Source organism: Triticum urartu, chromosome 5A (assembly GCF_056163025.1).
Source record: "Triticum urartu cultivar PI428250 chromosome 5A, HENAU_Tu73, whole genome shotgun sequence".
In the NCBI taxonomy this organism is placed as follows: domain Eukaryota; kingdom Viridiplantae; phylum Streptophyta; class Magnoliopsida; order Poales; family Poaceae; genus Triticum; species Triticum urartu.
In genome coordinates this window covers 333,152,131-333,164,575 of record NC_141877.1, presented here as the reverse complement: position 1 = coordinate 333,164,575, position 12,445 = coordinate 333,152,131, and positions in this window count along the sequence as shown.

The following is a 12,445-nucleotide window of genomic DNA, read 5'->3' as shown; positions in this document are numbered from 1 at the left end:
CGCACCATATTACAGCACACATGAGCTCTCTCATCAGAATCCAGTGATAGCACACAAAGGTTTACAGGGGTGCCCCTATATTAGAATACCCTCTTCATTACAAAGATAATCTCACTACAATTTATGTTTTCATGCTTCTCAGATATTATACGTAATCACAGTGAATATCATAATCCGTGCATCAGAAGAATATTGTGGAACACTGCAATGACTTACAAAATTGGCACCAAGGCATTGAGTGCCATTCTAGATGCAGTGAAACTCCTACGCTCCCCACCTGTAGATTCTTGTTTAGAATATGATCCTAATGACTATTCTGACCTCGAGGAGTCAAAGGCAGATGGCATGTCATGTTCACCCATCAAGGTGCATGTTCTAATTTGGTAAGGTTTTATTTATTGTGCGTATCTTGCATAAGTTGTCTTGCATTTCTTCTACTTTGTTGCACCACCATCTGCTTAGTTTACTCATCATATATGTCAAGATGTCATGCCCATCCATTATCAATACATATTCCATCTGTCATCATACCATGTTTTTCCACTCAAATGTTGTTCTTGTGCATCAGACATCAAAAAGGAAGAGGACGATTGCCGAACCTGAAGGAGCACCAACAAAGTCCTTGAAAAACGTGGTGGTGCCGGAGAAATCAGGCAGCAACCCACTTATATTGGCTCTACAACCAGTGACACAAAACGTAGGACCGACTCCAGCAGACTGTACCCATACTTCACTGGCCACATCACTAGCCCCACCACACAGGACCTGCACTCCAGCAAAAGATATGCCGATTTCAGTTTCCATAGCACTAGCCGTACCACAGAAAAATCCCACTCCAGCAAAAAGTACAGCAAGTCCACCGGCCGAAGACCTATCCCAACTACAGAGACGGCCAATTCCTACAGATTAGAACCCCATTCCGGTTATTCCCAGTTTAAAAGACAATGCTTTCAATGTTGTTAGGGACTATGTGCATATATTCCCTGTTGGGGAATGTAGTATTTAAAAAAAAATTGCCTACGCACACGCAAGATCCATCTAGGTGATGCGTAGCAATGAGCAGTGAGAGTGTGTCCACGTACCCTCATAGACCGAAAGCGGAAGCGTTATGAAACGTGGTTGATGTAGTCGAACGTCTTTGCGATCCAACCGATCAAGTGCCAACTGCACGGCACCTCCGCGATCTGCACATGTTCAGCTCGGTGACGTCCCTCGTACTCTTGATCCAGCTGAGGCCGAGGGAGAGTTTCGTCAGCACGAAGGCGTGATGACGGTGATGATGAAGTTACCAACGTAGGGCTTCGCCTAAGCACTACAACGATAAGACCGAGGTGGAAATCTGTGGAGGGGGGCACTGCATACGGCTAAGACAACTGTCAACTTGTGTGTCTATGGGGTGCCCCCCTCCCCCGTATATAATGGAGGGGAGTAGGGGAGGGTCGGCCCTCTCTATGACGCGCCCAAGGGGGAGTCCTATTCCTAGTAGGAGTAGGTCCCCCCCCCCCATTCCTAGTTGGAGTAGAAGAAGAAGGAAGAGGGAGAGAGAGAGGGAAGGAAAGGGGAGCCGGCCCCCACCCAATTTGTATTGGGCTTGGGGGGCGCGCCCTCCACCTGGCCGTCTCCTCCTCTCTCCCACTAAGGCCCAATAAGGCCCATTGACTCTTCGGGGGGTTCCGATAACCCCCCGGTACTCCGATAAATGCCCGAACTCATCCGGAACCATTCCGATGTCCAAACATAGCCTTCCAATATATTGATCTTTATGTCTCAACCATTTCGAGACTCCCTGTCATGTCCGTGATCACATCCGAGACTCCTAACTACCTTCGGTACATCAAAACACATAAACTCATAATATCGATCATCATCGAACGTTAAGCGTGCGGACCCTATGGGTTCAAGAACTATGTAGACATGACCGAGACCCACTTCCGGTCAATAACCAATAGCGGAACATGGATGCTCATGTTGGTTCCTACATATTCTACGAAGATCTTTATCTGTCAAACCGCATAACAACATACGTTGTTCCCTTTGTCATCGGTATGTTACTTGCCCGAGATTCGATCGTCGGTATCACCATATCTAGTTCAATCTCGTTACTGGCAAGTCTCTTTACTTGTTCTGGAATGCATCATCCCGCAACTAACTCATTAGCCACATTGCTTGCAAGGCTTATAGTGATGTGCATTACCGAGAGGGCCCAGGGATACCTCTCCGACAATCGAAGTGACAAATCCTAATCTCGATCTATGCCAACTCAACAAGCACCATCGGAGACACCTGTAGAGCATATTTATAATCACCCAGTTACGTTGTGACGTTTGATAGCACAGTAAGTGTTCCTCCGGTATTCGGGAGTTGCATAATCTCATAGTCATAGGAACATGTATAAGTTATGGAGAAAGCAATAGCAATAAACTAAACAATCATAATGCTAAGCTAACGGATGGGTCATGTCAATCACATCATTCTCTAATGATGTGATCCCATTCATCAAATGACAACTCATGTATATGGCTAGGAAACTTAACCATCTTTGATTAACGAGCTAGTCAAGTAGAGGCATACTAGTGACACTCGGTTTGTCTATGTATTTGTCGGGTCACGGGTTCTGGCAAAACCCTTAAGGTTCGAACTCTGGGGTGCGCGCGAAGATTTTCCCCCTACCGATCCACGTCCTAACTCAGCTAAGATCTTGCGAACTAACTCGACGAAGTCACAACACAAAGGGCACAAGATTTATACTGGTTCGGGCCACCGTTGTGGTGTAATACCCTACTCCAGTGTGGTGGTGGTGGATTGCCTCTCGGGCTGAGGATGAACAGTACAGGGGGAAGAATAGCTTCCTGAGGAGAGGTGTTCTTGTACTTGGTGGATGTGTGTGGTTGTTCTGGTCTCTCTTGTTCTCGCCCCCTAGCTATGGTGGTGGCTAGTCCTATTTATAGTGGCCTTGGTCCTCTTCCCAAATATTGAGCGGGAAGGGAGCCAACAATGGCCAATTTGAAAGGGGACAGCTAGTACGGCTTATCCTGACAAAAGTGGTCTTCTCCTGCAAAAGGCTCTGGTGATGACGCCGCTGTCGGTGTCAAAACCGGCTGATCTCGGGTAGGGGGTCCCAAACTATGCGTCTAGGCTGGATGGTAACAGGAGGCAAGGGACACGAAGTTTTACCCAGGTTCGGGCCCTCTCGATGGAGGTAAAACCCTACGTCCTGCTTGATTAATATTGATGATATGGGTAGTACAAGAGTAGATCTACCACGAGATCGAAGAGGCTAAACCCTAGAAGCTAGCCTACGGTATGATTGTTGATGTGTATGTTGTCCTACGGACTAAAACCCTCCGGTTTATATAGACACCGGGTAGGGTTAGGGTTACATAGAGTCGGTTACAATGGTAGGAGATCTAGATATCCGCATCGCCAAGCTTGCCTTCCACGCCAAGGAAAGTCCCTCCCGGACACGGGACGAAGTCTTCAATCTTGTATCTTCATAGTCCAGGAGTCCGGCTGAAGGTATAGTCCGGCTATCCGAACACCCCCTAATCCAGGACTCCCTCAGTAGCCCCTGAACCAGGCTTCAATGATGACGAGTCTGGCGCGCATATTGTCTTCGGCATTGCAAGGCGGGTTCCTCCTCCAAGTACTTCATAGAAGATTTTGAACACAAAGATAGTGTCTGGCTCTGCAAAATAAGTTTCCACATATTGCCATAGAGAGAATAATATTTACACAAATCTAATCTACTGAGGTATTCCATAGTGTGACATCACACCACAGCCAAGCTTTTATTCGAACCATTTTACTGTCCCATCTCAGCGCGTTATGCGAGGCGGTTTCCTTGGCACGTCTTGTCAAAGCAGAGATCGTGTCCCCTTATTCTGGGATTCTCATCAATACGGGCGTGGGTAACCCAACCGCGCCATTGATTACGGCGCTTGGGAGATAAGAGAGTTTTACCAGGCTGGTGGGGACACATAGTTGCGTCCGCCCATATAAGGGGATAAGGATCCACCTTTTCACCTACGCCTTCTTCCTCCTTTGCTTATCCATTCTCGCGCACTCGAGCTCCAGCGCCCAAGTCCGCACTCCCCACCTCAACCTTCTCCAGTCATGTCCGGAGTGGGAGGCAAGTGGATGGTCTCCTCCATCACGGAGGGGCACATCAAAAGACTAAGGAAGGCTGGATACTTCTCTAACGACATTGCCCACCGGCTTCCCGAAAAGGGGCAGCTCATCCCCACCCCAAGGCCCCATGAGAGGGTGGTGTTCCTCCCACATTTCCTCCGCGGACTGGGTTTTCCTCTCCATCCATTTGTCCGGGGGCTCATGTTCTACTATGGCCTGGATTTCCACGATCTGGCCCCGAATTTTGTCCTCAACATCTCGGCGTTTATCGTCATGTGCGAGGCCTTCCTCCGCATCTGCCCCCATTTCGGCCTATGGCTCAAGACCTTCAATGTCAAGCCGAAGGTGGTGCGCGGTAACCAGGCGGAGTGCGGAGGCACCATGGTGGGCAAGATGGCCAACATCCTATGGCTCGAGGGCTCCTTTATGGAGACCCTGAAGGGGTGGCAATCGGGGTTGTTTTACATCACCGAGCCGCGCGACCCTAAGTGGGTCGCAGCCCCTGAGTTCCGGTCCGGACCCCCAACGCGGCTCACGTCCTGGAAAGAGACGGGCCTGTCATGGGGCAAAAAAGGAGAGCTGACCGGACTCCAAACATGCGTCAAAACCCTGGTGGACAAGAAGCTCAAACTTGTCAATGTAGTCCAGGTTATGCTCATCCGCTTGATCCTCCCATGCCAACAGCGGGCTTTCAACCTGTGGGAGTTCTGCATCCGCTACTGAGGATCACGGATTCAGTGCACAGCGTCACGCTCTTGCGGTAAGCTGCGCTTTTTCCTTTTACAGGGCACTAGTTTTTCATAGTTTGACTCCATGCGGGATCTAAGCTCCCTTTCCTTTGACAGGATTGGCAGGTGACATCCGGACAGATCAACTGTCCGGCTCCTTTGCCCGAAGGCCCAGCGGACGCTCAATTGGTGAAGCTGCTGGCTCCGGCACCCTATGTGGTGCCGGAGAAGAAGGTCAAGAAGAAGGCCACGGGGACTCGAAAGAGTGCCCGCCGCCCGGAGGCGTCGGATCCATCATCCGACGAATCCAAGACGCACTCCTCCCGTGAAGACGAGGAGGAGGAAGAAGAGACCCCTCCCCCTCCAGCGGGGAAAGGGAAGAAAAGGAAGGCCGCCCCAACTGGGGAGGCCGAAGGGTCCAAGAAGGGGAAAACCCTTTCTCCAGACTACTCCACCGATGCCGACGGCGGCGGAGAGGAGTGGGCACCCAGGGCCAAGCCCCTGGCCAAATCGTAAGTGTCCGGATACCAGAGTAATTCATAGTATTCGTTTATTGCACAGCTTTCCCTTATGTCGAATGTGTTTATGCAGCCCACCCAAAGACCGGCTCGACGCGTCGTCGAGCGGCTCACTGGACTCGTCAGACGTGAACTCACTTCCGACGGCTTCCTCCCGCCGCCCTATGGACGACACCGAAGTGTTGTCCCAACAGGTTCCAATCCGGGAGGAGGTGGTCCTGGAGGCGCCGCGAGGCGACCTCCCGGACTCCAGGAGTAAAGGGGACGAAACCCCCCAGGGCTCCAAGTCCGGCCCTAGGCCGAATACCGCTCCTGAACCTTCAAAGGTTCCAGAGTCCGGCGGGCGATCTCCTGCCAAGAGGAGCAAGCCCGCCATGCCGGTGACCTCCGTCCAATCGGAGGCGCCGGACAATATGTTGGAGGCGCTCCAAGGCGCCTCCATCGACGAGGGGCACCGCACTATTATGAGCACGGTGATCCAGAAGGTTCAGTCCGCCAAGAGCGGACTGACTGAAGCTTGTACTAGCCTTTTGACAGGCTTTGAGGTAAGTAAAGAATGTGTAAATAATATTACCGCATAGACAGTAGCCCCTGATGCTCTGTTCGGTGTTCGGGAAGAAAAGCCGAATAAAGGATCAAATAAAATTCGCAGGAGTCTAACAAAAGGAGTCAATATGCGTGTGCAGGCTTCCCTGCTGGCATCCACCGCACTGACTGCGGAAGTGGACGTGCTAAAGCAGAACCTCGAGCAGTCCGAGCAAGAGCTCGGGCGTGCCAAGAAGCAGCTCGAGGACAATGAAGGTAAGAAATACCTTGTTGAAATTAAATATATATAAAAAGGTGCAATTGCAAAAAATGACAGGATTATCGTGGCTATTGTAGGGGCCATGTCTGAGGTGGTGACCCTTAAGCAAGCGCTGCTCGAGGCCGAGAAGACGGTGGCCACGGAGCGCACCGAGCGGGAGAAGTATGAGGCCGAGGTTGGCAAGGTGCGGCAAGAGCTCCAGATTCTCATGGAAAAACATGAGAGTTTGGAGCGTGACTCAAGGACGCGAGCGTCCGAGCTCGCGGCGGCTATTGAAAGTGCCAAGTCTGCCAAGGCCGAATCCCAGAAGACCCTCCAGGAGATGGAGGAGGTGAAAAAGATAGCGGCGGGTAAGGCATTCTTTATGCAAAGCAAACACATAAGCGTGAGTTACTTGTTACTTACCCGAATCCGGAGTTCTCCAGGCGCGTTCACAGATCTTCCCCGGAGTGTGTCCGATGCCGCCGCATTCTATCGAGCTGAGGAGGGTAGCTCGACGGAGAAGGTGTTCTGGTCTTAGTACACTGAGGCCGGACACCCCGTGCCCCTGAGCGACCAGCCGAAGCAACTGGTCGAGCTCCACAAGGCGGCCGAATAGGCCATGAGGGGCCTTATAGTTCAGCTGTGGCCTGGAGAGGCTCAGCCTGGGAGCTATTTCGGGCTGGTGCGGCGGCTGGTGGAGGCCTGTCCAAGGCTCGAAGTCATCAAGCGCTCCGTCTGTATTGAAGATACCCGTAGGGCCCTTGCCCGTGCTAAGGTGCACTGGGGCAAGCTGGATGCTGAGAAGCTTGTGAAGGACGGGCCGTCGCCGGGGAAAGAGCATCGCAAGCCCGAGAATTATTATAAGGATGTTCTGAAGGGTGCCCGCCTTGTGGCGGATGAATGTACTATGGATGTAATTTTTGAGTAAAACTCGCTCATTTTGTCATGTGCGTTGAAAACTTGTTCATATGCGCTAAGCAATGCTGTTTGAATTTAAAATATTACCTTCTGTGCGGCTGTTTATCAATTCTGAGAGATGGCGAGTCGTCGGCTTCTGCCCCCGTCCCACTAGTGCTGGGGTGTTCAGGGATAAACCTGAGTGATCTTTTTCCCATGTTTGGGTCCTTCGAGGGAGGCGCTCAGCCCAACGAACAAGGCAATCGGACTATAATGCGTGAAAACTCTCACTTAGCCATAGAATTCTATAATTTTAAATTTCGGCGAAGCCCCTGGTATTCGGAAGACCGAGTTCAGGGCGCTATCCACGCCTTGGCCGGACAGAGTCGGCTCCTCGGCCTAAGCGGCATAAGTCTTTAGGGACTCGAAAAAACCTCTCGAACAGCGACCAGCTCTCGCTTCATCATGATAGTCAGTTTTAGCTTTCTCCACTGAGGTGCTTGACCCAGCTCAACCGGGGCACAATCGCAGTGGTTCTCCTAGTGCTACCTTAGCCGATATAGCGGAACGTAAGGCACCAAAACATAGGAGCCGGGAAAACCCAACTATTGACCCGAGACATGATTCGGAGCCGATGCATATAGTGATGTAAGTTCAGGGTGCCGCACTTGTTAAAGTGTTCAGACTTCTCACACCATATTGAGGGGTACTGAAGCCCCTGGCGTATTTTGGCCGTACCAAAGTGTACGGGTGCAACATGTCGTTAAGGAACATATATATATATAGAGAGAGAGAGTAATGCAAAAATAGATAGAAGCTATGCATTGTTTATTAAAGAGGGCTGCGATCAAGGCAGAACGATACAAATAATGCGATAAGCAAAAGGTTGGACTATTTAACATGTCTGCTCCAGGGGCAAGCTGCTGAATAATATGCGAAACAGGTATACTGCTCGTGATAGAGACCACCTGGGAGTTTCGTAATGCGGCGTGGCTTGTCTACTTCCCTGGTTCTTGCATCGTTTGTGCGGCACTTGGACTGCCGAACAGGCCTTCCGAAGAGTGGAGTCCTGAAAGTAAGAGAAAAAATTAAAAAATCGGCAGCCCCTGGTGCGGTTTAAGCCGTTTTTTGGGCGTGCCGTGATGGTGCCCCTCCCCCTGTACCCATGGTATCTCTAGAGCGTATTTATGTGCGCGAAGTACTGGCGTCGCCTTTTTGTAAGGGTTGGGGTTGGGGCCGCATTGCTACGCCTGCTCGGATCATGCCAGGCGGTCTTGTTGTAGGTTACTCCGGGCGCGTTTGACGGTGTCCGGTCGCTTAGTGGCCGGACTGGAGAACTGCCTGGAGAGGCTGCTTTGTGCTTCCGCTGCAAGGGCCGCCGTGTGCTCCTCCGTTCGGAGGGAGCGTTCGGTGTTTCCATTGACCGTAATTACTCCTCGAGGGCCTGGCATCTTGAGCTTAAGGTATGCGTAATGCGGTACCGCGTTGAACTTAGCGAATGCGGTTCTCCCGAGCAGTGCGTGATAGCCACTGCGAAACGGGACTATGTCAAAGATTAACTCCTCGCTTCAGAAATTATCCGGAGATCCGAAGACCACTTCAAGTGTGACTGAGCCTGTACAGTTGGCCTCTACACCTGGTATTACGCCTTTAAAGGTCGTTTTGGTGGGCTTAATCCTCGAGGGATCTATGCCCATTTTCCGCACTGTATCCTGGTACAGCAGGTTCAGGCTGCTGCCGCCGTCCATAAGGAATCTAGTGAGATGAAATCCGTCAATAATTGGGTCTAGAACCAATGTGGCAAATCCGCCGTGACGGGTGCTAGTGGGATGGTCCCTTCGATCAAAGGTGATCGGGCAGGAGGACCATGGGTTGAACTTTGGGGCGACTGGCTCTATCGCGTATACGTCCCTTAACGCGCGCTTCCGCTCCCTCTTGGGGATGTGGGTTGCGTATATCATGTTCACCGTCCGCACTTGTGGGGGAAAACCCTTCTGTCCACTATTGTTCGGCGCCCGGGGCTCCTCGTCGTCATCGCTATGCAGCCCCTTGTCCTCATTTTCGGCAGTTAACTTGCCTGCCTGCTTGAACGCCCAACAATCCCTGTTGGTGTGATTGGCCGGCTTTTCAGGGGTGCCATGTATCTGGCATAAGCGGTCGAGTATTCGGTCCAAACTGGACGGGCCCCTAGGATTCCTTTTGATTGGCTTTTTCTGCTGACCGGATTTAGAGCCTCTAAATCCGGCATTAACTGCCGTATCCTCAGCATTGTCACCATTAATGCGGCGCTTCTGCTTGTTACGACGCGACCTGCCACTAATGTCCCTGGTGTCCGAATTACCAGGGTTCTTGGTTATATTGTTGCTACGAGCAAGCTAGCTGTCTTCTCCCGCGCAAAAGTGGTTCATGAGTGTCGTGAGTGCTGCCATAGATTTCAGCTTTTCCTGTCCAAGGTGCCGGGCCAGCCACTCGTCACGGATATTGTGCTTGAAGGCTGCTAGGGCCTTAGCGTCCGGACAGTCGACTATTTGATTTTTCTTTGTTAGGAACCATGTCCAGAATTGCCTGGCCGATTCATCTAGCTGCTGAATTACGTGACTTAGGTCATCGGCGTCTGGGGGGACGCACATAAGTGCCCTGGAAATTGTCGAGGAATGCGGCTTCCAGGTCCTCCCAATAGCTGATTGATCCTGTTGGCAAGCTGTTAAGCCAATGCCGAGCTAGTCCTTTAAGCTTGAGTGGGAGGTATTTGATGGCGTGGAAATCATCACCGCGGGCCATGTGGATATGAAGGAGATAATCCTCGATCCATACCGCAGGATCTGTTGTGCCATCATATGATTCGATGTTTACGGGTTTGAAACCCTCAGGGATTTGATGATCCATTATTTCGTCTGTAAAGCAGAGTGGGTGTGCGGCGCCTCTGTACTGGGCTATATTATGACGTAGCTCCAATGAGCTTTGTCTATTGTGTTCGGCCTTGCCAAATTTGTGGCCGGCGTGACGGTTACTGTCTCGAGCCGTGGGGCGCCCACACGATCCGCAGATCGATCTTGTTTGCCTTGCCTTGTCCTCCAACATGTCTCGTAAGTCCGGCGCATATTCCCATGCCTTGGTACGGGGTGCGGCTTGAGTGGAGGGCCGAGAGGCCTCTCTGTCGCGGCCACGAGGTGGCCGGTCGGCCGCATCAAGTGCTTCCTCCTCTAATTGGGGTAGCAACCTGCGCTTCGGGTAGCTCTTGGAGGGGCGTTCGAGTTTATGCTCTTCGGCCGCAAGGACTTTAGTCCATCTGTCGACTAGCAAATCTTGATCAGCTCTGAGTTGTTGCTGTTTTTTCTTGAGGCTTCTTGCCGTGGCCATAAGCCTGCGTTGAAAACACTTTTTCTCTACAGGATCCTCTGGCACGACAAATTCGTCGTCGTCGAGGCTTGCCTCGTCTTCGGAGGGAGGCATATAGTTATCGTCCTCGACCTCTCTGTCTGCCGCTCTCTCATGAGGGCTGGTTTCTCCATCCTCCTGTGCTAAATCTTGCTGGAGGGGGTTTTCTTCGGTGCTTTCCGGAGTATTATTATCTCCCGTGCTGGAATCACCGTGTTTGCTTTGGCGGGATTTTGAGCGGCGCCGCTGACGCCGGCGCTTAGGCTGTTTCTTGGAGGGGTCATCCTCCGCTATTCCTGTTGGGGAACGTTGCAGAAAACAAAAATTTTCCTACAGTTTCACCAAGATCTATCTATGAGTTCATCTAGCAACAAGTGATTAGATGCATCTACGTACCTTGTAGATCGCGAGCGGAAGCGTTCAAAGAACGGGGATGAGGTAGTCGAACACGACGTGATCCAAATCACCGAAGATCTTAGCACCGAACGGACGATGCCTCCGTGTTCAACACACGTACGGAACAGCCACGTCTCCTCCTTCTTGATCCAGCAAGGGGAGAGGAGAGGTTGAGGGAGATGGCACCAGCAGCAGCACGACGGCGTGGTGATGATGGAGCTGCAGTACTCCGTCAGGGCTTCGCCAAGCGCTATGGAGGAGGAGGAGGTGTTGGAGAGGGAGAGGGAGGCAACCAAAGGCATGGGAGAAAAGCCCTCCTTCCCTCACTATATATAGGAGGGCCAAGGGGGGGCGCCGGCCCTAGGAGATCCAATCTCCTAGGGTGGGGCGGCGGCCAAGGGGGGTTTCCCTCCCCCCCAAGGCACCTAGGAGGTGCCTTCCCCTCCTAGGACTCTTTCCCCTTGTAACCCTAGGCACATGGGCCTCTTTGGGGCTGGTGCCCTTGGCCCATGTAGGCCAAGGCACACCCCCTACAGCCCATGTGGCCCCCCGGGACAGGTGGCCCCACCCGGTGGGCCCCCGGGACCCTTCCGGTGGTCCCGGTACAATACCGATAACCCCGAAACTTGTCCCGATGCCCGAAACAGGACTTCCCATATATAAATATTTACCTCCGGACCATTCCGGAACTCCTCGTGACGTCCGGGATCTCATCCGGGACTCCGAACAACATTCGGGTTACTGCATATACATATCCCTACAACCCTAGCATCACCGAACCTTAAGTGTGTAGACCCTACGTGTTCGGGAGATATGTAGACATGACCGAGACGACTCTCCGGTCAATAACCAACAGCGGGATCTAGGTACCCATGTTGGCTCCCACATACTCCACGATGATCTCATCGGATGAACCACGATGTCGAGGATTTAAGCAACCCCGTATACAATTCCCTTTGTCAATCGGTATGTTACTTGCCCGAGATTCGATCATCGGTATCCCAATACCTTGTTCAATCTCGTTACCGGCAAGTCACTTTACTCGTACCGTAATGCATGATCCCGTGACCAGACACTTGGTCACTTTGAGCTCATTATGATGATGCATTACCGAGTGGGCCCAGTGATACCTCTCCGTCATACGGAGTGACAAATCCCAGTCTCGATCCGTGTCAACCCAACAGACACTTTCGGAGATACCTGTAGTGCACCTTTATAGTCACCCAGTTACATTGTGACGTTTGATACACCCAAAGCACTCCTACGGTATCTGTGAGTTACATGATCTCATGGTCAAAGGAAAAGATACTTGACATTGGAAAAGCACTAGCAAACGAACTACACAATCTTTGTGCTATGCTTAGGATTGGTTCTTGTCCATCACATCATTCTCCTAATGATGTGATCCCGTTATCAATGACATCCAATGTCCATAGCCAGGAAACCATGACTATCTGTTGATCAACGAGCTAGTCAACTAGAGGCTTACTAGGGACATGTTGGTGTCTGTTATTCACACATGTATTACGATTTCCGGATAATACAATTATAGCATGAATAAAGACAATTATCATGAACAAAGAAATATAATAATAATGCTTTTATTATTGCCT